At 53.9% G+C, this 21,588-nt stretch overlaps 1 long non-coding RNA gene and 1 pseudogene across 1 annotated transcript; both read right to left on the bottom strand.

The window, feature by feature from the left end:
* Positions 1 to 1,683: 1,683 nt before the first annotated feature.
* Positions 1,684 to 10,272, bottom strand: LOC125629631 (uncharacterized). The gene is made up of 4 exons (XR_007354459.2): positions 8,106 to 10,272; positions 6,976 to 7,790; positions 6,668 to 6,785; positions 1,684 to 3,736 (listed from the first exon to the last, which is right to left on the bottom strand). It is a non-coding gene; the product is annotated as an uncharacterized LOC125629631 (long non-coding RNA).
* A 4,075-nt stretch (positions 10,273 to 14,347) lies between these two features.
* On the bottom strand, positions 14,348 to 21,171 carry LOC125629634 (C-type lectin domain family 2 member D-like; annotated as a pseudogene).
* Between the last annotated feature and the right edge of the window lie 417 nt (positions 21,172 to 21,588).

The following is a 21,588-nucleotide window of genomic DNA, read 5'->3' as shown; positions in this document are numbered from 1 at the left end:
CTTTCTCCGGGAGAAGCCCCCCCGCCCCCCCCCAGCTGCCTGCTGCCGGGTTCCCGGTCCCTTCCCTCCAAGCAGCTGGGACTGGCCGCTCCCGGAGGCAGAAGACCCCGGGCTGGCCGGACCGAGTCAGACGCGGGACGGTTGTGCCCGAGGGGAGAGCGATAGTAATCCTGAACTTCAGCGAGGAGGAGCCAAGATGGCAATAAACAGGGTCCCACGTCATCGGGGTTGTAGTTGGGTTTGTAACCCCCCCCCCCCCCCCGCGCCTGCTCCTCCACCCCCAGACAGATTTATTCCCTCTCCCTGGGGGCAGAACTTTATCTCCATGTGCCCAGCTCTTCTCTCCTGCCCACAGACCCCCCATCTCCACTGGTCTCACTGCAGAGCAGGTCGGTTCCTTGCTGGTTTGCCTCCCCCTCCGACTGTGGGCTGCTAAAGTGATCTCGGTTGGGCTGACAGCAAAGGGGGGGGGCTCAGGCAGTGTGGGGGGGGGGGGTTGGATCTTAGTCCCAAGAGCTCCAATTTCCAGCTAGGGAAAGTTCCGCCGGGCAGGTGGGTGCTGACCCCCCTCTGCCCGCGCCCCGCTCCACCCCCGCCCCCTTTCCAACCCCTTCCCCAAAGTCCCCGCCTCAACTCCGCCCCCTCCCTGCCCCTATTCCGACTCCTTCCCCAAATCCCTGCCCTGGCACCTGAGCGCCCCATAATCCCGCTCCTCCCCCTCCCTCCCAGCGCTTGCTACAGCGGTTTGGGGAGGGCAGAAAAGGGGCCGCTGGGAGGGGGAGGAGTGGAGGCGGTTGGGTGGGGGGGCGGGGCGCTTGGCTGCGGGTGGGTGCAGAACACCCACTAATTTTTCCCCAACGGTGCTCCAGCCCCGGAGCACCCATGGGTGGGCCCAAACCTGCCCCCCCAAATCAAGAGATTAGCTTAAAAATCAGCAAGGTATTAAACAAGGATGCAGCCTGTTTCTCCCCTGCCTGGTTTTACAGCCTGTGGGCACATTTTCAGGCCTTTCTCCATGACGCTGAGGGCTACAAACTTCCTTTAATTTTTAAACCAAAGCTGAGATTCTCCCCCACTCACTTGTCTCTAGGAGCTGGGACTCCACATAAAACATCAAATATCCTCCGAGTTAGTGCTCTGGTCTGCAGGTCACCTGAGGATCAGCCCCCCCCAGCACCTCCCCTCTGCCTGTGATCAGCTGTTCAGCGGTGTGCAGAAGGTGCTGAGGGGGGAGGACGGGGCAAGCCTGGGGAGGGCGGGGTTGGGAAGAGGCGGGGCCTGGGGCAGAGCAGGGGTCAAGCCCCCCCCGGAAATCAGTGCCTCGGTTAAAGAGACATTCACGTCCAGCTCTGGCAGAAGCAGGGTGGCTTTGGGGGCATGACCATATGACTCAAAGGGTTGCCAGCTATTATCTCTGGTACCAATAGCCCAAAGTTACTAGCCCAATCTATTGATGGAAACAGGGTGTTTTTTAAGCAACACTTTGGTCTATTTAACTGCACCCAGGCTGTTCTGGTTGCCAGCGCTTGTCCCTCGCTCATTTCCAGCAGGGAGCAAGGGGACTGGACTAGGAACTGTGCTACAGAGAAAGGAGAGGGGAGTGTAATTGTTTGAATTAAGCGTCAAAGCCCAAGCAGATGGTGGAGAGACAGGTGGGCAAAGGACAGAGCCGAATAAATAAGGTGACAGAACAAATAAAAGTGTATTTTTACACCTCAAAATAAAGAAATACATTCGTCTTAAAAGCATCTGGTTCAAAACCCTGGGTTTTCTACAACACAATCCCTTGCTTTCCAGTGTCATAAATCATCAGAAGAATAGAAACATCTGATATGTAGCAATACTGCACAGACGTACAAATCACAGTGCATTCAGATCCCTATGCCAGGTTTTAATGCCCCTGCTAGGATATATCTTTTAAAACAACGAAGACTGTTACCAGTGTGGCCTCTAGTAGAGCTGGTCAAAATACAAAAAGCCATTTTCATGCACAGTGGCAAAGTTGTTTTCATTTCAATGTGTTTGAAACAAACCCATTTTTCTTCATTTTTGTTCGAATGTTTAATCCAAAACAGTTATTTATTTTGTTTGCCAAAATCCACTTTTTCAGCAAACCAGTATTTTTGCTCTGCGTTTTGGAAATTATCAAAAAGTATTAAAATATTTATTTTTGGCAAACAAACTAAAAGGTCGACAACTGTGCATGAAAAATCTCACTGTTGGAAAAAAAAGCTTTTTATTGAAAAAACCATTGAAACATTTCGACCAGCTCTCATCTCCAGTGTTTCAAGAACAAGAATCCACCATTCAAACAGCTTTGCACAGTCAGGAGTGTTTACAGAGATATGCCCACTGTTGCACCCCCATTCCAGCTATTGTAACACCCTCCCTCTAGGGTTCAGCTGGGTAAGCAGATGGCACGGGCAGTGCTGGTTGGAAAAAGTGGGTCCCCCCACCATGGCAAACTGATAAAAATGTGTGTGGGGGGGAAAATAATTTTCACTGAAATTTTCTACAGAAAGTTACACTTTTAGGCAAAAAGTTGAAAACCAAAATATTTCAGTTCAATGTAATGCTGCCATGAGGCCACATGGTACCCTGGTAGGATTACATTGAACTGAAATATTTCATGACATGAAACAACATATAACATGGTGCATTTTTCTCAGGAGGCTTGGTGGTTTCTTGATCTGACTGCATCTCCTACAGTGCACCACAGTCTCTCCTCAAGGTGAGGGGAGCCAGCTGTATCGTGGGTGTCTCTGACTATGGTGCATCATGGGAGATGTAGTCCAGCCAACCAGAATGAGGAGAGTCCCCCCCCAGAGCAGAATGGGGACATGAGACACCTGGACCACAGCTCCCTTGCAGCATCCCAGCAGGCTCTACAGATTGAAATGTTTTTGGTTTTGTGCAAATATTTTGTTTTTCAGACATTGGGGGTGGTGGTAAAAAAAACAACAAAAAGAACTTTCCGCAGAAAACAGCCAATTTGTGAAAAATCTGAAGTCAGTCACATTCTGCCCCATTAAGTAACTCTGGGAGGCAAAGGGGATTTAAAATGGGTGTAAACAGCCCTTGAAAATTCCGCTGCACAAGGCATCTCCCTGGCTGTTGTGAAGGCTCGGCATGTGCTCTGCTCCTGGGCCTATGGGGAGCAGAATGTTACAGCAGCCTCAAGGCTGCTCTGACTCACACCAGGTCAGCACAAAGCCTGCCGGTCGTTCGTCTGCTCTCGGATCACGCTGTCTGGATTGAAGAGATTTGATGCACCTTACCCTACTGTACCCGTATCGTGTCCGAATCCCAGAGCTGTCGACACAGTGACATCACTGGAAACGGAACATTCATTAATCCCCAAATCTGCTCAAAGCTTGTAAGTGCAAAGGAGAACGTAATAATAAAATATATTTTAAAAAATCCCTGAGAGGTTTAGGTCTGTAAACAGTGCCCCTCCTATAGGGGCACATCCTATGGTCCATATGCACATCCAGCACTATACAGATCAGATTCAGAGCGATGTTCTAATCCACGTCCATCTCCTCGTCCTCTTGTTCTCCCATCTCTTCCTCTTCCATCTCCCCCACATCGCTGCTCTTGGGGTCATCCTGGGGCTCTGTCGGGAGCAGGGGACTGGCTCTTTGGCCATCCGCTGCTCTGTAGTGACCCCTAACAGCATCTCCCAATGGCAGCTGCAATGTGATGTTCACAGCAAGGCACGAAGCATGGTTGAAATCTACAATCCAAGCAGAGAGCCCCATGGCTGGGTTAAAGGGCCGAGTGCAGGGAAGTTTGTGCTGCCCATGCAGGCAGACGGATGAAGGCAAAAAGATTGAACAAGGAACCAAATTGGACAACCATGTCAGGCTATGAGCTGTCTCAGTGTAGACAAACACCTCATTGCCCCTCAAGCCCAACCTGCAGCTCCCGGCTATCCCAGGCCTTGGCTCCCTCCACCATAGATTTGTCAATACTCCTCAATCCCACCTCACCCCCCTGCGGTTATGGCCCTAGGTTACCCCGGACAACTCTTGATTCTCGTCACTCCTTCTGTGGCAGATACAGGATACACAGTGGGGCGGTAAGCGGGTTCCTTTGACACTCACTTGGAGTGATCTCTATGGAGATGGAGTTCATCTGTGAGGCTCCATCACAGCCATTATGCCAATTTTATAGAAATTGCACCCGTCCTAAAGTCTCATAAATGCTTATCAAATTTCTTGCACTGCACAGGCCACAGGGGAAGTATTTTACTCAATATTTTAAGCCATCAAAAAAGTGGGGGAGGTGTGGGGTTTGGGGTTTTTTTTTTTTTTTTTCTGCCCCACTAGCCAGGTATCTCCATTCCCCAGGCAGCGATTTTCAGAGCTACCTAAGGGATCTGCATGCCCAGTTCATCATGAGCCATGAAATCCTCTTGAAAATGAACTTCCCAGTGCCCCCTGGCTGGGGGTCGTCTGCTGGGGCTGATCAGTGACCTCTGGAACTGGAAAGCAGGTGCCTCTAACAGAACTGATTAAGGGAGAGATACCCAGTTGGTCCCAGCAAAGGATTTGCCCCCCGCACTGCAGAGGAAGGCTAAACACCCCCTAGCTCCCTGCCAATCTGATTTGGAGGAAAATTCCTTCCCAACCCCACATATGGCAATAACTGAGACCCTGAGCATGTGACCCAGCATTAGACCCAGCCACCCAAGCTCCTGAGAGAACGAAAGCTTGGTTCCACTCCAGAGAACTGGCCCACCCCATCCAGTGTCCCACCTCCAGCCAGGGCTAACTCTGATGCTTCAGAGGATGGAAACAAACAACAAACACCGCCCCCAACCCAGAATACATGGGGCGGGGGGGGGAGAGAAGTCCCTTCCTGACCCCTGCAGGTGACCAGCTGAAGCCCTGAAGCATGAGACTTGGGACTATAAGACATATGCCAGAAAAGACCCCAGAGTTGGCCAGTCCAACCCCCACCATCACAAGCAACCCTGTCATGCAAATCACACTCAAATGTGTCCAAAGCTATCTTAAAACTAATAAAGTTGTTTGCTCCACAACTCCTTTTGGAAGCTGATCCAGAACCTCCCTCCTTGGATGGTTAGAAACCTTCTAATCTCCAGCCTAAACTTCTTCTTGGCCACTTGATCCTCATTTGTTCTTGTGCCTACATTGTCCTTTATGTAGAACAGCTCTTCACCCTCCCTGGTGTCTACCCCCTGAAGTATTTATGGAGAGCCATCAGATCCCCTCTCAGCCTTCCTTTTGCTAGACTAAACCAGCCCAGCTCTCCCTTTCTCCTCTCATAGGACAGACCCTCCATTCCGGATGAGGGCCCCCCAGTGCCATATACAATGTCATTAATGCTTCTCTATCTCTACTGGAAAGGCCTCAGCTGATACATCCTAGAGTCACATTTGCCTTCTTCATGGGTCACATCACATTGGTGGCTCCATCATCCTGTAATCGACCAACTCATGAAGGTCTCGCCCTTCCTCTGTCTCCTCCAACTGATGAGCCCCCAGCATACAACAGAAATTCTTATGATTAGACCCTAAGTGCAGGATCTTGCACCCGGTACTATTAAATTTCATCTTTTTTCTGTTACTCCAGTCTACAAGGTCATCCAGATCTTCCTGTGTAAGATTCCGACCCTCCTCTGTACTGACCACGTTTCCCAGCTTTTTATTAAGTTTTAAGTAAGTTTAAGTAAGTTTTGTTATCACTCTCCTACTTTTCGTGTTAACACCATTAGTAAAGAGATTAATGAAGATGGATCCCAAAACCGATCCTTGAAGAACTCCATTAGGAACCTCCCTCTGGTCCCATAGTTCATCTTTCAGCCTTCTCCCCTTCAGTTGGTTCCTCACCCACCTTACAATTCTTGTGCTGATCCCCACCTTCCTTAATTTAGCTAATTATTTCCCATGTGGTACCATACCAAATGCTTTACTGAAGTCCAAATATATTAGATCTGCTGCATTTCCCTTGTCTAAACAATCAGTTCTCGTCTCAAAGACGGAACTCGGGTTAGTCTGGCCCCATCTACCTTTGGTTACATCCCCCTTGCCATTTACCTCCATGAATTTCATCATCCTTCCCTCACAGCGTGTTCTACAGCCCCTTGCCTACTACTCAGCTAGGCTTCGATGAATGGGTCTGGAGTTGCTTGGATCACTTTTTCCCTCTTGCTTTACTAGCATCGGACACTAGATGGGGAGGAAGAGCCTCACCAGCTCTATAAAACCAGCTGGGGGAAGGCTGGGAGCAACAGGTATCAGAATAAGCTAGACCCGGGCTTCTCAAACTTTTGGTTTTGCTGGCCCCACTTTGAAAGTATTTCAGGCTATGACAACCCCCGACCCCCAAACAGTCATAGCAAGTTACTGTACGGACTCATAGAAACATACACATGGTATTGCCACCCTCACTTCTGGGCTGCTACGGGCGGGGCACTGCCCTCAGAGCTGGGCAGCTGGAGAGGGGCAGCTGTTGTAGCCCTCTTCCCCTCCTGCCCCCCTCCCCTGAGAATATCTTTGTGATCTCTTGACCCCCCCTCCCCCCACCATAGCCTTGCAACCCCCTTTTGGGTCAGGACTCCCAGTTGGACAAATGCCGAGCTAGACAATCTCAAACCATGAACTAGTTCCCAGGCAACCCCTGCGAGATGCTCGCTCTACCTTCGGTTCCTGACCCCTCCAGGGGCCGAGTGCATCTCCCCCATCCTCAGGCAGAGCTCAGAGCAGAGTCAGCAGCAGCAGCCCCTCCCCGGCGAGAGCTCCAAGCGAAGGCAGGGGCCTGGCAGAGAGAGGAGAGGGGCACAGGCAGGTCAGCGGAGGGGTGGAAGGTGAATCCCACCCCAGGAGATTTAACAGAGAGAGGAAAGCGGGGCTGTGAGAGCGCAGAACAGAGACACCCCCCAGCAAATCCCCTCACCCCAGACACCGAGATCCCGACCTGGGAGAGGGGTTCACTCCCCAACACTTACTCACGACAGCTGCAGCAAGGGGTCCCTGTGGGGCGGGAGGAGCTTCCACCCCGCTCCGGCTGGCTGGATCTGGAGAGAGAGAGAGAACAGGGAGAGGAGAGTGCGGTGAGGAGTTGGTGCCCAGGGGTCCCCCTGCTCCGCTCCTAGCTCTGGACCCCCCTTGCAGGGGTATATGTGGGTGTGTTCAGGGAAGGGCCGGGGGCTCTGCTCCACCAGGGCTGAGAGCGTCAGAGCAAAGCGACTGTAAAACCGCTGAGTATTTTCAATGTTGCCTCATCCTGAATGTCACTGATCCCCCAGTTTATAATGTGTCTCCCCGGCCACTTCTCTTGCTAATTTGAACTTCAGGGAACACATCAAATCTCTCTCCTGTCCCCCACAGCTGATGGGTATGGGCCACTGCCAGGGCCCTCTACACTGGGGTTAACATCTGGATCCTGGCCAAGCTGGTTCTAGTCCATGTGGCCAACCCCCAGTGACCAAAAATCACAAGTCAGAGCCCCCAAAACCATCAGATTGGTTTAAACAAGAGGAGATTTTGAAAACAATTTTGGGTTCTGTTCTTGATCTCCTGGTGGTGCAGCCTTTAGGGCTTACCTTTTCAAGCTTTTCTCCCCATCCAGGAGGGCTAGAACAAGAAAAACTTCTGACAAAAATGGCCAACCCTGCCAAAATCTTCAGAAAAAAATTAGTTCAGAATAATTGAAAACAGAACAATTTTTGGTTTTTGAATTTTCCAAGAAGACCATGAATGTTTTCTATTAAAGCCGACACTTTCCACAAAAACTTGCCTTTAATCAAACACCCAATTTTTCCTAAAAAAAAAAATAAAAAAAAAGTCAATGGAACCATTTCAGTCAACTTGTTACAGCTGCTCTGAAATCCCCCATCCCTCCCACCCCAGTTCCCACAACCTCCCCCCCAACTCCAGACCCTGCACCCATTGCACACACAGCTGCGCCCCCTGCCTGGCCATAAGGCCCCTTCCCTGTCCCCCAAAGAGCAGCTGCAGAAGATCCCAATGGGGGGATCCACACAGGGACCAGCCAGCTGCACCTGCTGCTGCTCAGCCCTGCAGGGTCCGTGTTTAGCCTCTCCCCGTCCCCGTCCCGGGCAGAGAAGTGCGGTACCTGGGGCTGTGCCAGGCCCATCCTGCCATGAAGATGCCCTGTGGGCTGCGGTGCCCCGGCAGAGGGAGAAGCTGCTGGATCCATCTGGGCTCCAGGTGAGCGCAGGGTTGGGATCAGGCCCCTCTGGGGTGGCTGGGCAGCTGGTTTGCAGGGCTGGTCACCTCCTGGCCCCATGCAGATTGTCTGAACGTGGCAAGCTTCTCTCTAAGGGGAGCTCGGACAGTTCCTCCCAGACCTGTCAGTCACGACATTGCCTCCATTGTTTAGAACCGGTTGTGGGGTCCCCGTATCAGGATTCCCCCCTTATATCCCCTCACCACGCCCTGGAGGGACCAGATGGAGGGATCTCACTTCAGTCCTTGGCCCTGGCCTGCTGGGATCCCTCAGGCACGTGGTGACATTCACTCGTGTTCATCCACTCCCCACTTACAGGATTGTGACCAGTGGTGTCTCTCCCAAGCACCCCTGTCCCAATGCCACCCCAATGGGCTCCGGAGCTGTTGCCCCTCCATTCCCCACCCAGTTCTCTGGCTTCATACCCTCGCCCATGCTCCTGGTGTCACGCCCCACAATCTGATTGGCTGAGAATTCATTCCCAGTGCTTCCAGCCCAGGGTCCTTGTCCCTCCCTTCCCCCTAGCCAGCCTGGGACAGGGGCAGCAGCTACCCCTGCAGCCCCACCAGCCGGAGCAAAACGGAGAACACGAGAGGCAAAAGCGCGTGCGTCTCCTTTTAGGGTTGTGCCTCCAGCCCAAGAACCAAATGGATTATCCAGTGGTTCTCCAACTTTTGTCCTGGTGACCCCTTCCACACTGCAAGCCTCTGAGTGCGACCCCCCCCCGTTATACATTAAAAACCACTTTAATATATTTAACACCGTTATAATGGCTGGGGATGAAGCAGGGTTTGGGGGTGGAGGCTGACAGCTCGTGACCCCCACATAATAACCTCACGACCCCCAGTTTGAGGACCCCTGGACTACACTGAGCATGCACAGAAAGAGAGCCAGAGGGTTGAAAGGCCGCTGGGATGGACAAGACTTGTGGGGCTCCGAGAGACTGTCCCCCCCGCCACCCCGCAGCAGTGTGAATTCAGCTCCAACCAGGGGCAGGAATCTGAAATCAGTGAAACAGCAGAGACTTCATGCAGGCAGAGGTCCGGCTTGCCAGGCAGGGACAGCTCCTTCCCTTCCAGAACGTGGGCATCAGCAAAACTCAAGCATCAGAAACCTGGGAATTACAGAGTTACGGTCCATGCCCAGGCAACCTCAACTCTGCTCCCTGGAGCAGGCAATAGGCACTGGGATTATCGGCATGTACAGCAGCTGCACTCTCTGTGGGACCTGTAGCTGTACTGAAGGGTGGGGCAGGTCGAGAGAGGTGATAGGCGTTAGTTTGAGGAGTGTCCGAGCTGTGACTGGGCTACGAGGAAACCAGGGGTTGCCCCCACCCCATCAAAGCGCAGGAAGCTTTGTACCTTGAGGATCCAGTCTGCCTCATTTTGTTGCAAACTTGTGTATGTTGTCTCAGTAGTAAGGCACTGGGGGGTCTTGCCACGGGGATTGGCAGCAGTGAGGTGGGATGCCAGAGCAGGCTGTGGGTTGAATGGTGGGTAAGGGAAAGTCTACGGTTAGATGGTATCCAGTGAGTGAGTGGGAAGTGGTTGGTACATTTCACATGTGCAGTATTGTGCAGGGATTGTGCTTAGTGTTTGAGCACTGGGCAAGCGGAGGCAGCTCCTGCCCATGACAGTGAAAAGGCCGAGTGTGAGCGTATGATGGACCTGTTGGGACATCACTCAGAGGGCGGAGTTACGGCTACCTGGGCACATACCTGTATTTCCTGGCTTTTAGGTGGCTGAGATTTGCTGAACTCGATATTCTGGAACTGCTCCATTCATGGCCGTGGATATTCTCATCCCCACTGCTGGAGAGCCTGGGATATGCACCAAGCGTGCCCGGACTCAGCTCCTCACCCTGGTGTCAGCGGTGTGTTCTTGGTGCATGCTCCCAGTATGCCTGTTCTCCGCTCCACACCCACAGTGGTAGGGCTTCCCCACATACTGGCTCACAGGGGGTGCAGGAAGAGGTGCTCAGACACCCCCAGAGGGGCAGGGACCCACAGAGCCCAGCTCACATGAGGGGGTCGAGGATCATTGGGAGGGAGGGGGCACACGACCCTCCCTCAAAAGCAATGGTCCCCCAGAACCATGCTCACATGAGGATGGAGGGCACAGAGGGTGGGGTCAGAACTACAGAGTTGGCCAGGGCCCTCCCCCCTCCCCCAGATCCTGCCACTCGCACAAGGGACAGGCACACATGGGAAGTTTTAGGGAAACAGGCTCAGACTCCTCAAGGACAGGCCAAGGCCTTCCAGCTCCCAGATCCCATGGGGGTGTCAGCCATATATGGGCTGGGAGGTGCCAGATCATGGCCCACACACCCCCGCTCCTATTCTCCCCCAGTCCCCATCCCTCTCCCCCACTCCTCCCTTCTCAGTGCCCCACCCCACCTAGCCCCCAACCTCAACCCCTCTCTGCCCCTATTCCCAGCCACTCTTCCGTCCTTCTCACCCTCCGCTCCCAGCAAGCATTTGCATGTGGAATTCATTGTCATTTCAAAGACAGGGTTAGCACCTTCTGAGTATTCTGCTGTATTTGGATTAAGTTTCCCCAAAATAAATTATAATAATAATAAAAACCCTTGGAGAGAGGCAGATTAGAGCAAGATGCCTCCTTTTTGTAAGATACAGATTTCCTACCAAGGCTTGGATTTGAACTCCTAAGAGCATAAGACCTCCCACACTGGGTCAGCCCAAAGGTCCATCCAGCCCGGTGTCCTGTCTTCTGACAGTGGCCAGGGCCAGGTGCCCCAGAGGGAATGAATAGAACAGGGAATCATCAAGTGATCCATCCCCTCTTGCCCATTCCCAGCGTCTGGCAGAGGCTAGGGACACCATCCCTGCCCATCTTGGCTCATAGCCATGGATGGACCTGTTCTGCATGAATTCATGGTGCCCGCTGCGGTTCAATGGCTGGACCATTCCCCCTGGGGTCATAACTAGCTTTCAAGCTCCTTCCCCTCTCTCCCTGCACGGGCACAGCGTGATCTGCTTGGCGTGTGAGTCTCACACCGGCTCAGCAGCCGGCCAACCTAGAATCAAAGTGGTTCATAACGTGGTCATTTGATCTCCCCGAAAGGGCTGGGGGATGCCCTGCACTCTGCTGGGAGAACTCTCAGCCGCCTAAAAACAGAACAGGAGGACTTGTGGCACCTTAGAGACGAACACATTTATCTGAGCATAAGCTTTCAGGAGCTACAGCTCACTGCATCGGATGCATTTAAAACCCTGGTGCAGTGATCTCAGCCCTGGCTGTAAGGAAAGCAGGTCAACTTTAGCTTGTTGGGGGCTTTGTTTGGGGGAGGAGGGGATCTCAGAAATCCCTTGTCCAAATGGCCCTGTGGGCCCCCCCCCCCGAGGCACACAAACTGTCAAGGCTCCAAGTCAGCGGGTGGATTTCAGAGCAGGCAGGAGATCGGTGCTTCAGGCAGAGAGCTGGCACTTTGCTAGAATAAAATCTCTTTAGCTGCCCTCCACTAAGATCCCGTCCTTCAGCGCCTCGTCCCCAGGGCTCGCTTGGGACCCCAAGTGAGGGTCAGCCCCAGACCCCCCACATGGCGGGCTGAGACACACGACGCTGCCGGGATGGCAGTTCAGAGAGGGTGTTAGGACACTTTGGCCCATCAGTTAAAAGACAAAGAAACAAAGTCTGTCCTGGGGACCAACAGAGACGTCTTCCCTCACGACAAGGAAAAACCACTTCCCCTTCCACCCCAAAACAATCCGCGCTCGTGATTTGCTGCCCAGCAGCGGAGTTCTTGTCTCGGGAGGCAACTTCAGCTCCTGCAGGTTACCCGCCTATTTTGCCCCCCTTAACCCTCCTTCCATCTGGTCAGTGCACAGCCCCCTCCCCCATAGACCCCGCCCGACCCCCTCCCCAATACCCCCACCCGATCAGAGCACAGCCCCCTCCCCAATAGACCCCGCCCGCCCCCTCCGCCATCTGGTCAGCGCACAGCCCCCTCCCCAATAGACCCCGGGTTCCCCAGTGTGATCGATGCACCCACCCAGCTCTTCTCTTCCCCCCCAACCCGGCACCTCCCTGCTCGCCCCCTCCCCGTTCCATGCACAACACCAGCCCCTCCTCACCTGCTGGCAGAGACCCCCAGCCCCTGATCGCTCCGCGGGCAGTCGGAGCCCGGCTCGCAGCTCGCCCAGGCTCGTGTCCCCTGGAGCCAGAGCCCCCCCGGGGAGCGGGCTCAGAGCGACCCCGGCGGGCAGGCAGAGGGAGCAGCGAAGGGACGGGCTGCCCCGCCGGGAGCCGCCAGGCTCGGGGAGAGGGTCCCACGGCTGCAGCCCCGCTCAGCTGGGCAGGTCAGCAACACCGAAGGGAAACGCACCCAGCTGTCTGCCCCCGGGGAGCGGGCGAAGAGCAGAGGCTCCAGCCGGTCAGGATCCCGCAGCACTCCCCGCTCTTGTGTCGCTGCCTCCCGGGCTTATGGCTATCCCTACCCCCCCAAAGCAGGTCCGCGTCCCTGGGTGGGCTCGAACCACCAACCTTTCGGTTAACAGCCGAATGTGCCACAGAGACTGGGCAGCCAGGCCCCAGGCAGGGAGCAAGCGGCCATAGCCAGCTCCTGGGGAGAGCCTGGCTGGGGAGGGGTGGCAGCCCAGTCCCCCCCCACACTCGGCTTTCCGGGGCAGTGGAAGTACTTAAAAGTGTGTGTGTTGGGGGGGGAACCACTGGTGCCCGAACCTTGGGCCCCGCCCCCTGCACCACCCTTTCCCCTGAGGCCCCGCCCCCTCGCTCCTCCCCCCCACCTTACAATGTGGAAGTGGGAAGACAGGCGCTGGGGGGGGGGTGTGTCTGTCTGTCTGTCTCCTTCTCTCCCCAGCTTGCGGAGAGGCTCTGACCCGCCCCATCCCGTCCTCTCCCTCCCCCCAAGTTGCCTTTTGCCCCCTCCCCCAATACTAAAACAGACAAGTTCTTATAATAAAAAAAGGGACTAGGGGCCCCCCCTTGAGCTGCTGGGGGCCCCAAGTAATTGCTTAGGCTGAGTCTCTCTGTTTATACCCAGGGCTCTGAGTGTAGGTAGCCCAGCCTGGCACATGTGCCTCAGTCTCCCCGTACCCTGCACCACCACCTCCAGCTGTCAAAACTGAACTCACCTGGGCCCGGGCCCCCCTGCCGCCCTGCCCCGGAACGGTACACCCTTCTCTGCCCCGGCCCTGCTGGCTCCCCCTGGGGACGACACTACTCTTCCTGGTTCCACGCTGGCTGGGCCATGGAGCTGCCCCCACAAGAGTACCCCCACCCCAAGATCAGGAAAGACTGTGACCAGTGAGGATCTCTGGGTGCTGACCCCGCTGAGCTGAGCCCTGGCCGGTGCAGCTTGCCCGGCACTGTGCGGATCCCCCGATGGGTCTCCGGGGGCACAAAGGAGCCAGGCAGGGGGCACAGCAGTGTGTGCAACGGGGGTGGGCTGAGGCTGCAGCTGGACTTGGGGAGAAATGTGGGGAGGGGGGTTCCCTGGTACATTTAACAAGAGGTTAACATGTGTCCAACTTTTTTTGAGGGAAAATTTTGCTCTGGGCGAAGGATTTGGGCTGTAGTTACGTAACCCCTCTTCCAGGTGGTGTCGGCAGCAACAAGGGCGCGGTTTAGTTTCCAGGGGTTCCCCTTAACAACTCAAAACAGAACTGGCTCAAGCCCCCAGCCAGTAATCTGAGAAAACTAAACACCCCCGGGGGCACATCTACGAGGCAACACTTTCCCCCTCACCAGCACGGAGTCTGTGTAGTAGAACAAAAATACCCTGACTTCTATTAAAAGTTCTCACCTCTGCCTGAAGGGGAGAGTTAACCACAAAGGAAAGGAGCACAGGAGACGTGCACGGCAAAGCAGAGCACGGAGAGGAGCAAAGGAATCCTTTGCAAAGGGATTTCCTGTCTTGCACCCACCCAACCATCACAAAAGTTCTCTTGCTCGACCCTGTTCCATTGGGGTTGGGCTTCCCTCCCCTCCAGGTTAGGTGACCCAGAGCTGGGAGGCAGAAGCAGAGTTTAATCCACATTACACCAGGAGGCCGCGGGACTCAGATACACCTCCAACACACAGTTCCTCGTCTGCTTCCTTCTGACTTCTAGGGAGTTGCACTTTCTCTAAACCACCTGAACCGGGGTTCTCACAAATTTTTGGCAGCCTCAGCATGCGGCTCTGACAATACTTAACTAACTGTAGGAAAAACAAACAAATAAATTACATGTGCATATTTACATAGGGATTTTTTGCAGACTCAATAATAAATATAAGGTACAGTTGTGTCCTATCTTTACTGGACCTAAACACAGAACAAACCAGTGCTTTGCGCAGTCTTGTCTTTTTTGTTGTTCTTTTGCTTTTTTGGTCAAAGGTGATAATAGTAACAACAAAATCTGAGCCGTTGCTGTTGTCTTTTCAGCTTGGTTTTTGCATCATTTAACAGCTTGCGCCTCTGAAACTCACCGTGGTAATTTGGTTCAACTTCCCTTGCATGAGTGCTGTAGGGACGTTGCACGACATACATTTCAATTTGATGAATTTCTCTCGCACACTGCAACTTGCTCAGAAACGGAATCGGGTGGCTTCAGAAACACAGGAAACTGCCTTTCCCCCTGGTGCTGAAGTGTTCCTTTTTCTTTCTATGTTTTGTTTTTCTTCGCAGAAGGTCCCAGAGGACCGACCTGCTGTCACATTCAAGGTCATGTTCTGGCACTAGATTATTTGAAATATTTTCTGATACCAAGTCACATTTTTAACTCTTTCACCTCCCCCGCCCCCATGAACAATCGCAACCTACCCAAACACCACGCAGTGAGATGGCCCATAGCCACTTACAGAGCTACAGTAACATGAGATGTAAACACAGTGCTTAGAGGTCTATAAAATCATGAGTGGTGCGGAGAAAGTGACTAAGGAAAAGCTATTTACTTGTTCCCATAACACAAGAACTAGGGGCCATGAAACGAAATTAATGGGCACCAGATTTAAAACAAATAAAAGGAAGTTCTTCTTTACACAGGGCACAGTCAACCTGTGGAACTCCTTGCCTGAGGAGGTTGTGAAGGCTAGGACTATAACAGGGTTTAAAAGAGAACTGGATAAATTCATGGAGGTTAAGTCCATGAATGGCTATTAGCCAGGATGGGTAAGGAATGGTGCCCCTAGCCTCTGTTTGTCAGAGGGTGGAGATGGATGGCAGGAGAGAGATCACTTGATCATTGCCTGTTAGGTTCACTCCCTCTGGGGCACCTGGTGTTGGCCGCTGTCGGCAGACAGGATACTGGGCTGGATGGACCTTTGCTCTGACCCAGTCTGGCCCTTCTTATGTTCTTAGCCAAAGAATACACTTTGCAACTTCAAAGAAAACCACACCGATGTAGCTCAGCTCTGCCGGCATGGTACTATGTAAAAGGGAGCGCGCATTAGGATTTATGGCATTTAGAAGGCACCTTTAATACCTAACATCTCAGCGATTGTTGGGGCACTTTGGAGGCTCTTGTGGCTGCAAAACAATCAGCTGGTGGCTGCATTTGAGAAATGCTGTTCTGGAGTCTAAACGAACAAGGCCTTCGCTTCTCTCATTTCCCCAGCGTGTGGCTGAGACTCCTTCTCATGAGATCACTCCCTCTCAGCTGCAGAGAAAAGCTTGACAATGTGACCCTGAGTTTAAAGGTTCAAAAGCAGAAGGCACATATGAAGAATCCATAGTTTAAACGAGACACACTTATTGCTTGAGGGCCCTGCTGCCTGATTTTGAGATCCTGGCCAGGCTGACGAATGGGGACTTGGCTCGTTCAAGTAGGTGTGAGTTGGATCAGTGTCACTTCTAGGAGTCTCATTTCGAGCCCCCTTCCAGTGCAGTCTCTTTTCCCATCACATACACCTCAGGTTTGCGACAGATCCACCGTCTTTCCATGTAGCACCGTGAGCTGCTGACCCCTTTCTCCTCGTTCAGATACGCGCAGTCACCTCCTCCTCTTATCTGAAACCTGCAACACAGAAGCCAGGGAGCTGCAGTCAGGCAGAGGCCGGGCATTTCACACCAGTCCCAGCCAGGGGAGCCGTTCTCCACAGTGCAGGCCTGAGTGCGGAGCAGCTACTCTCCCAGCCCCTCAGGAGCAGAGCTCAGGACAGCGGGGGCTTTGCAGAACCGCTGACTGTTCGTGACCCTCTATGCTGAGCAGCCCACAGGGGTGCTGGAGAATGGAAAGTCCCCAGCAGGATGGAGAGAATTTGTTAGACTGATTGTCAAAAGGGACCGGTCCTCTAACAAGAGGGGCAGACCATCACCAGAATCAGACGACCGAGCAGGAAAAGCGGGGGGCAGGAGGAATCTCGCCTCCTTGAAAAACAGGGAGCAGAACCAAGATGAACCTGAAAGAGGAAATTGCATTCAGGGGTTTCCTTTTCCATTGATCTATAACTCTTGAGCTTTCCATTGGGAATGGGGGAAAAAGAGAGTGTTGAAGAAGTTCCTTTGTGAAAGCATGTGTGCCTTGTTTGTAACCCTCCCGTGACCCTCCCAGAGTTCATCTGGAGTGGAGGGTGGAGCTCTAGGGACAACATGCCTCTCGGGAGGTTTGGGAGGGTTCAGACCTGGTTTTGGGTCCTACAGCAGCTGATCTGCAGGGTCCCACATCCTAAGGAGGGAACCAGACAGGGAGTCTGTACCCCAGGAGAGGGCCACAGAGGCCCGAACTCGGGACAGTGTCTGGTGGCTATTCAGACCCAGTGAGGCTGGAAGCAGGTGGGATCCAAAGGTTGGGTCCAATACAGCAGAATGGGGACTGTCCATTGGGGAGCCCTGACCCAGCGCCATAACAGCCTGAGTTTTCAAAGTACTGAAGTAACCCAGACCAGGGAAGTGGGGGGTCTCCACCCCCCTCTAATGGCTGGCCTGCATAAGAGCTTTATCAATCGGGGGGGGGGGGGGGTTCAGTTAAAGAAGTGGATTCTTTCGCTCCTATGGCAGAGGCTCATGCTTCTAGTGCTGAATTCCGGGGTTCAAACCCTGCTCCGGGCTCAAGGTTTTGTGATCACACTTGGAGCCCACTGAAACCCATCGCGGGGTGTTGGCTGGGCAGCCATCACTACTGTACCCCGTTCCAGTGGGAGCCCCAGGCGTCCAGCACCTGTGAACCGCAGGCTCCTTTAACATCGGTGCCTTGCTGCGGATTCAGAGGCCTCACCAGCCAAGTCACTCAAACCTGCCGGCTGCAATCCCCAGCGGGACCTGCACCTGCCATGCACTGCTCGGCATGCTGCCCTCTCTAGCAGCCACTGTTAACCTGAGCTCCCTGCTGCCTCCTTTCCACAGGGGGGGTCAGACACCCCAGGGACCTTGCTGAAGAGGGCTGGGGGAGAACAGCGAGTGTCCCAGCTGAAATCCCAGCGCGCTGCGAGGGCACCTCTGGCTATGGCGGGCTCTGTCTCCGGCCCAGCTCCGTGCTGCGGGGAGGAGCCGAGAGTTCAGGGACACGCCGGCTCCCATCCGTCTCCGATACACGCAGGACGCGAACGGACCAGGGTCGTGTCTGGTTGTTTCACCAGCACTGAGTGGTGGATCTACCTGAGCTCAAACAGCTCAGACACCAGAATCCCAAGCCCAGGGGATTAGTCCAGAGGGGCGAGAGAGACTCACAGGTGGTTGAATTCGGTGCCGTTGGCCCATGTCCAGGGCTGACCCGGCTCCCTCCAGAGGCCGATCCAGTCATAGACACCCTTATGGCGCAGCAGGAACGCCTTAAAGAAAGCTGAGGGACAGGAGGTATCAGACCCAGCTCCCGTGCTTCCCCACCCCCACCCCCCAGGGCTCTGTGCTGCAGAGAATCCCAGTCGCATATTGAAGGGCGCTCAGTTTATTTTCGGGGGGGGGGGGGAATTTTCCCCTCCCTCTTGCAAAGCACAAGATCACCCGGGCAGTCTTAACCCTCCCACCGCACACAGCAGCCCCGCCCCAGTGCTCCCAGTCACCCACACCCCAAGTCCCCCTGGGCTGGGGGCAGCTGCTGGGTCTGAACTCTCTGCAGAGACGTCTCTTCTCACAGAGCAGCCCCCACTCACCACAACAGGGTAGGAGGAGGGAGCGAGTCAAGCTGAAGTGGGAGGGGTCAATGTGACAGGTTCCCACCCCCACCCCACCCCCCACATCCTCACCTGGCTGCTCCTTTCCCTTCCCCCAAACAGGAGCACTGGCTGGGTTCTCAGTCCCACTCCCGCAGCCAGTAGATGCCTGAGCCAGCCCTGCCCTAGAGAGGGGCTGTCTCCCTATTTGGGGAGGGGGAAGCTGAGAATGGCCAATCCTCGTGATCACACACAGACAGTAGGGCCCTGGGCCCAGCCAGGGCTGGCGTTCAGCCGCTGGAAGTTCATTCACTCTGGCCTCCCAGCACGGGAGGGGGCAGAGCCCAGGTCCTACTGTAGCAGCCGCCGCTGAGCCAAGGCCAGTGTCTGGCAATTCGAGAGTCTCTCACCATTTCCTGCTCACTGTCGATCCCAGCCAGGGAGGCACCCGGTGCAGAGCAGGGCTCTGGCTGTCGGTCCAGCTCCCTTCCCTCTCTGAGAAATAGTAGCATTTCCCTCGGTATCCCATCCAGCCGTCTGGGCAAGCAGGGCCAGCAGGGGGACACAGATCAGCTGATGAAAGCTTAGACGCCAGCACTGAGAATGAGAAAGTCACATGGAGGGTAAGAGTTGCACCTAGAATTGGGCATTTGACTGGAACCTCAAATGTGTCATAAAAAAAACCAATGGTCAAATATTTTAAAATACCAATTTATCAGAACAGTAACAAAAAAAGAGCAAGACGTCATTTTTCAGAGGAACAGCCATGTTAGTCTGTATTCGCAAAAAGAAAAGGAGTACTTGTGGCACCTTAGAGACTAACCAATTTATTTGAGCATGAGCTTTCGTGAGCCACAGCTCACTTCATCAGATGTGTACCGTGGAAACTGCAGCAGACTTTATATACACACAGAGAATATGAAACAATACCTCCTCCCACCCCACTGTCCTGCTGGTAATAGCTTATCTAAAGTGATCAGCAGGTGGGCCATTTCCAGCACAAATCCAGGTTTACGTCATTGTCTCCAGTAGGTTTAGCTTAAGGTAGATACTTATGCCTAATTTTAAAAAAAATATTGAACTGAGTTATTTTAACTCAGATTAAAAAGTGAAACACTGAAACCAAGTTCTGAAAAACACAAGTGAGGCTCCAAGACGCAATCAAAAATCATGCTGCCTCCTACCCCCAGGGCTCTTGCTGGAGTATTTGACACTATTTGACTGAGGTCAAACAGGCAGTCAATTGACCGGCCTGCCAAGCCTACTGGGACCCCCAGCTGGGGCTGGTCCACGGCAATCAGACGCAGGGGGACGGAGGCGTTTGTCACAGTAAATTTGCCTGGCAAGAAGGATTCCAGGGACACTCCCAGCCTGGGAGGGACTGACACAGCTCAGAGCATTTCACCCCAGGCACAAGATCAACAGCTGGACGTTCAACCTTGCAACAAACAACAGGTGAACAACTGAGAAGAAGGTGGGAACTTTCACTCCGGGACATGAAAGCCACAAGGGGGCGACAGACACCACAGCCACGGGAAGTGACCTGTTGCACTGTGGGCCAGGAATGATGGAACTTAATTCACCTCTGTATCCGAGCAATCTGCACCCGTATAATCACAGTGATGCAGTGACATCAGGGCAAACACCTCCTGGAGATGCGCTGGAGCAGTGCGGCTCGCTCTGGTAACCTCCTGCAGCGAACTGCACCAAGGCAAGCTCCTTTGTGCACCAGTGCGGTGCGTCTCCTTTAGCGGTTTGCCCCAATTCAACTGCACGGATGTCATGACATCGGCACAGAGGATTCCTAATGCAGACAGACCTGGATTCAATCCCCTCTGCCAGCAATCCCACCCCTGACAGTCTCCAGCACCCCCTGCCCCAGACAACGGGGGGATACAGCAGGGTTCATGTTCACGGCAAACAGATGCCCTCTGCACGAGCACACGCCGTCTGTGCAGCCCGGGGGAGTGAATGGTGCTAAGGGACCCTTCATGGCCAAGCTCAGTGATTGGTGGGTTTCCACACTGCGCTGGTGGAGGGGTCTAGACTGAGCTCTACGGCTCCTTTCAATAACACGGCAGCACCTGCCGCCCGGCCACAGGCGTGACCTGAAGATCCAGGAAGGCCAGGCTGGTAACCTCAGAGCAACACAGGGAAGGCAAAGGGCTCAGAGTTGCACTGCACCCTGTCCCACTGGACACCCTGGTCAGGGACTGCTTCATGGCGCATGGCAAAGGTGACTTGGACCCAAAGTGCTCAGAGATGGGCTGGGGGGGGCTAATGTCAGTCAGATCGTCCCGACACAGAGAGTGCCCAGGTGCAGGGGTCTGGGAGGGAGCAGAAGGAGGGTCGTGGAGGAACATCCCCCAGGAATCCTCTGTCCCAGGGGCAGAAGCCAGACAGGCCGGGAGGAGAGAGCGACCGTGGTAGGTCACGGGAGAATGGGATGCACGGAGATCGTAACTGGAGGAGAAGGGAGCAGGGCGGAAGCTGGGAACTCACCTGCCAGAGCAATGATGGCAGCGATCAAAGCAGACGATACAACTATCAGTGCAACCACAACTCCACAGGTTGGGCTTTTCTTGCAGTTCCAAGGAGGTTCTGAAACAGAAAGACCCGTCAGGCAGGGCTGGGAGGACACGTCTCACTGACAGCACCAGGGCTGGAGCTGCCCTGGAACATGCACCGTTCTTGTCTAGTTTTTGTAAAGCTCTCCAACACCACTTTCTACAAACCATTACCCTCTGATCCCACTGAGGGTTTCCAAAAGTTAGTGCCTGTCTCATCCCCCTCAACTTGCAAGGTCTCGTGCCAGCAAAGGGAAGCTGCTCCCAGATCTGGAGCTGCATTCGCATGACCTGAGGACTGTCCTGCACCATGGTCACCATGGGCAGGTAGGTCATCAACCTCCATCTCTGTCCCAGCTGCAGGATGGCCTTTGGTTCCTGCTCCCTCAGACACCTGGAGATGCTTAAATAGGGGTGGGGTTGGCAGAACAGGAGAATACCCCATGAGGTTAAGAAACGGCAGTGAGAACCTTTTCCCGCCCTGGGAGATTACGGTGTCCCTCTGTGGGGACTCCCTTCCTGGCAGATGCTAGTGAGCTATTGAAAGAGCTCAGCCTGTTTAGATTGTAAAAAAGATCGGGAGGTGACATCATTGAAGTGTTGAAGTGACTTCATGGAGAGAAAATATCAGGTATTAAAGGGCTCATTAATCTAGCAGAGAAAAGCATAACAAGACCCAGTGGCTGGAAACTCAAAAGAGACCAATTCATATGAGAAAGAGGGCACACATATTCAACCGTGAGGATGAATCAC

Source organism: Caretta caretta, chromosome 14, assembly GCF_965140235.1.
Source record: "Caretta caretta isolate rCarCar2 chromosome 14, rCarCar1.hap1, whole genome shotgun sequence".
In the NCBI taxonomy this organism is placed as follows: Eukaryota; Metazoa; Chordata; order Testudines; family Cheloniidae; genus Caretta; species Caretta caretta.
This window is presented reverse-complemented; position numbering and strand designations above follow the sequence as displayed.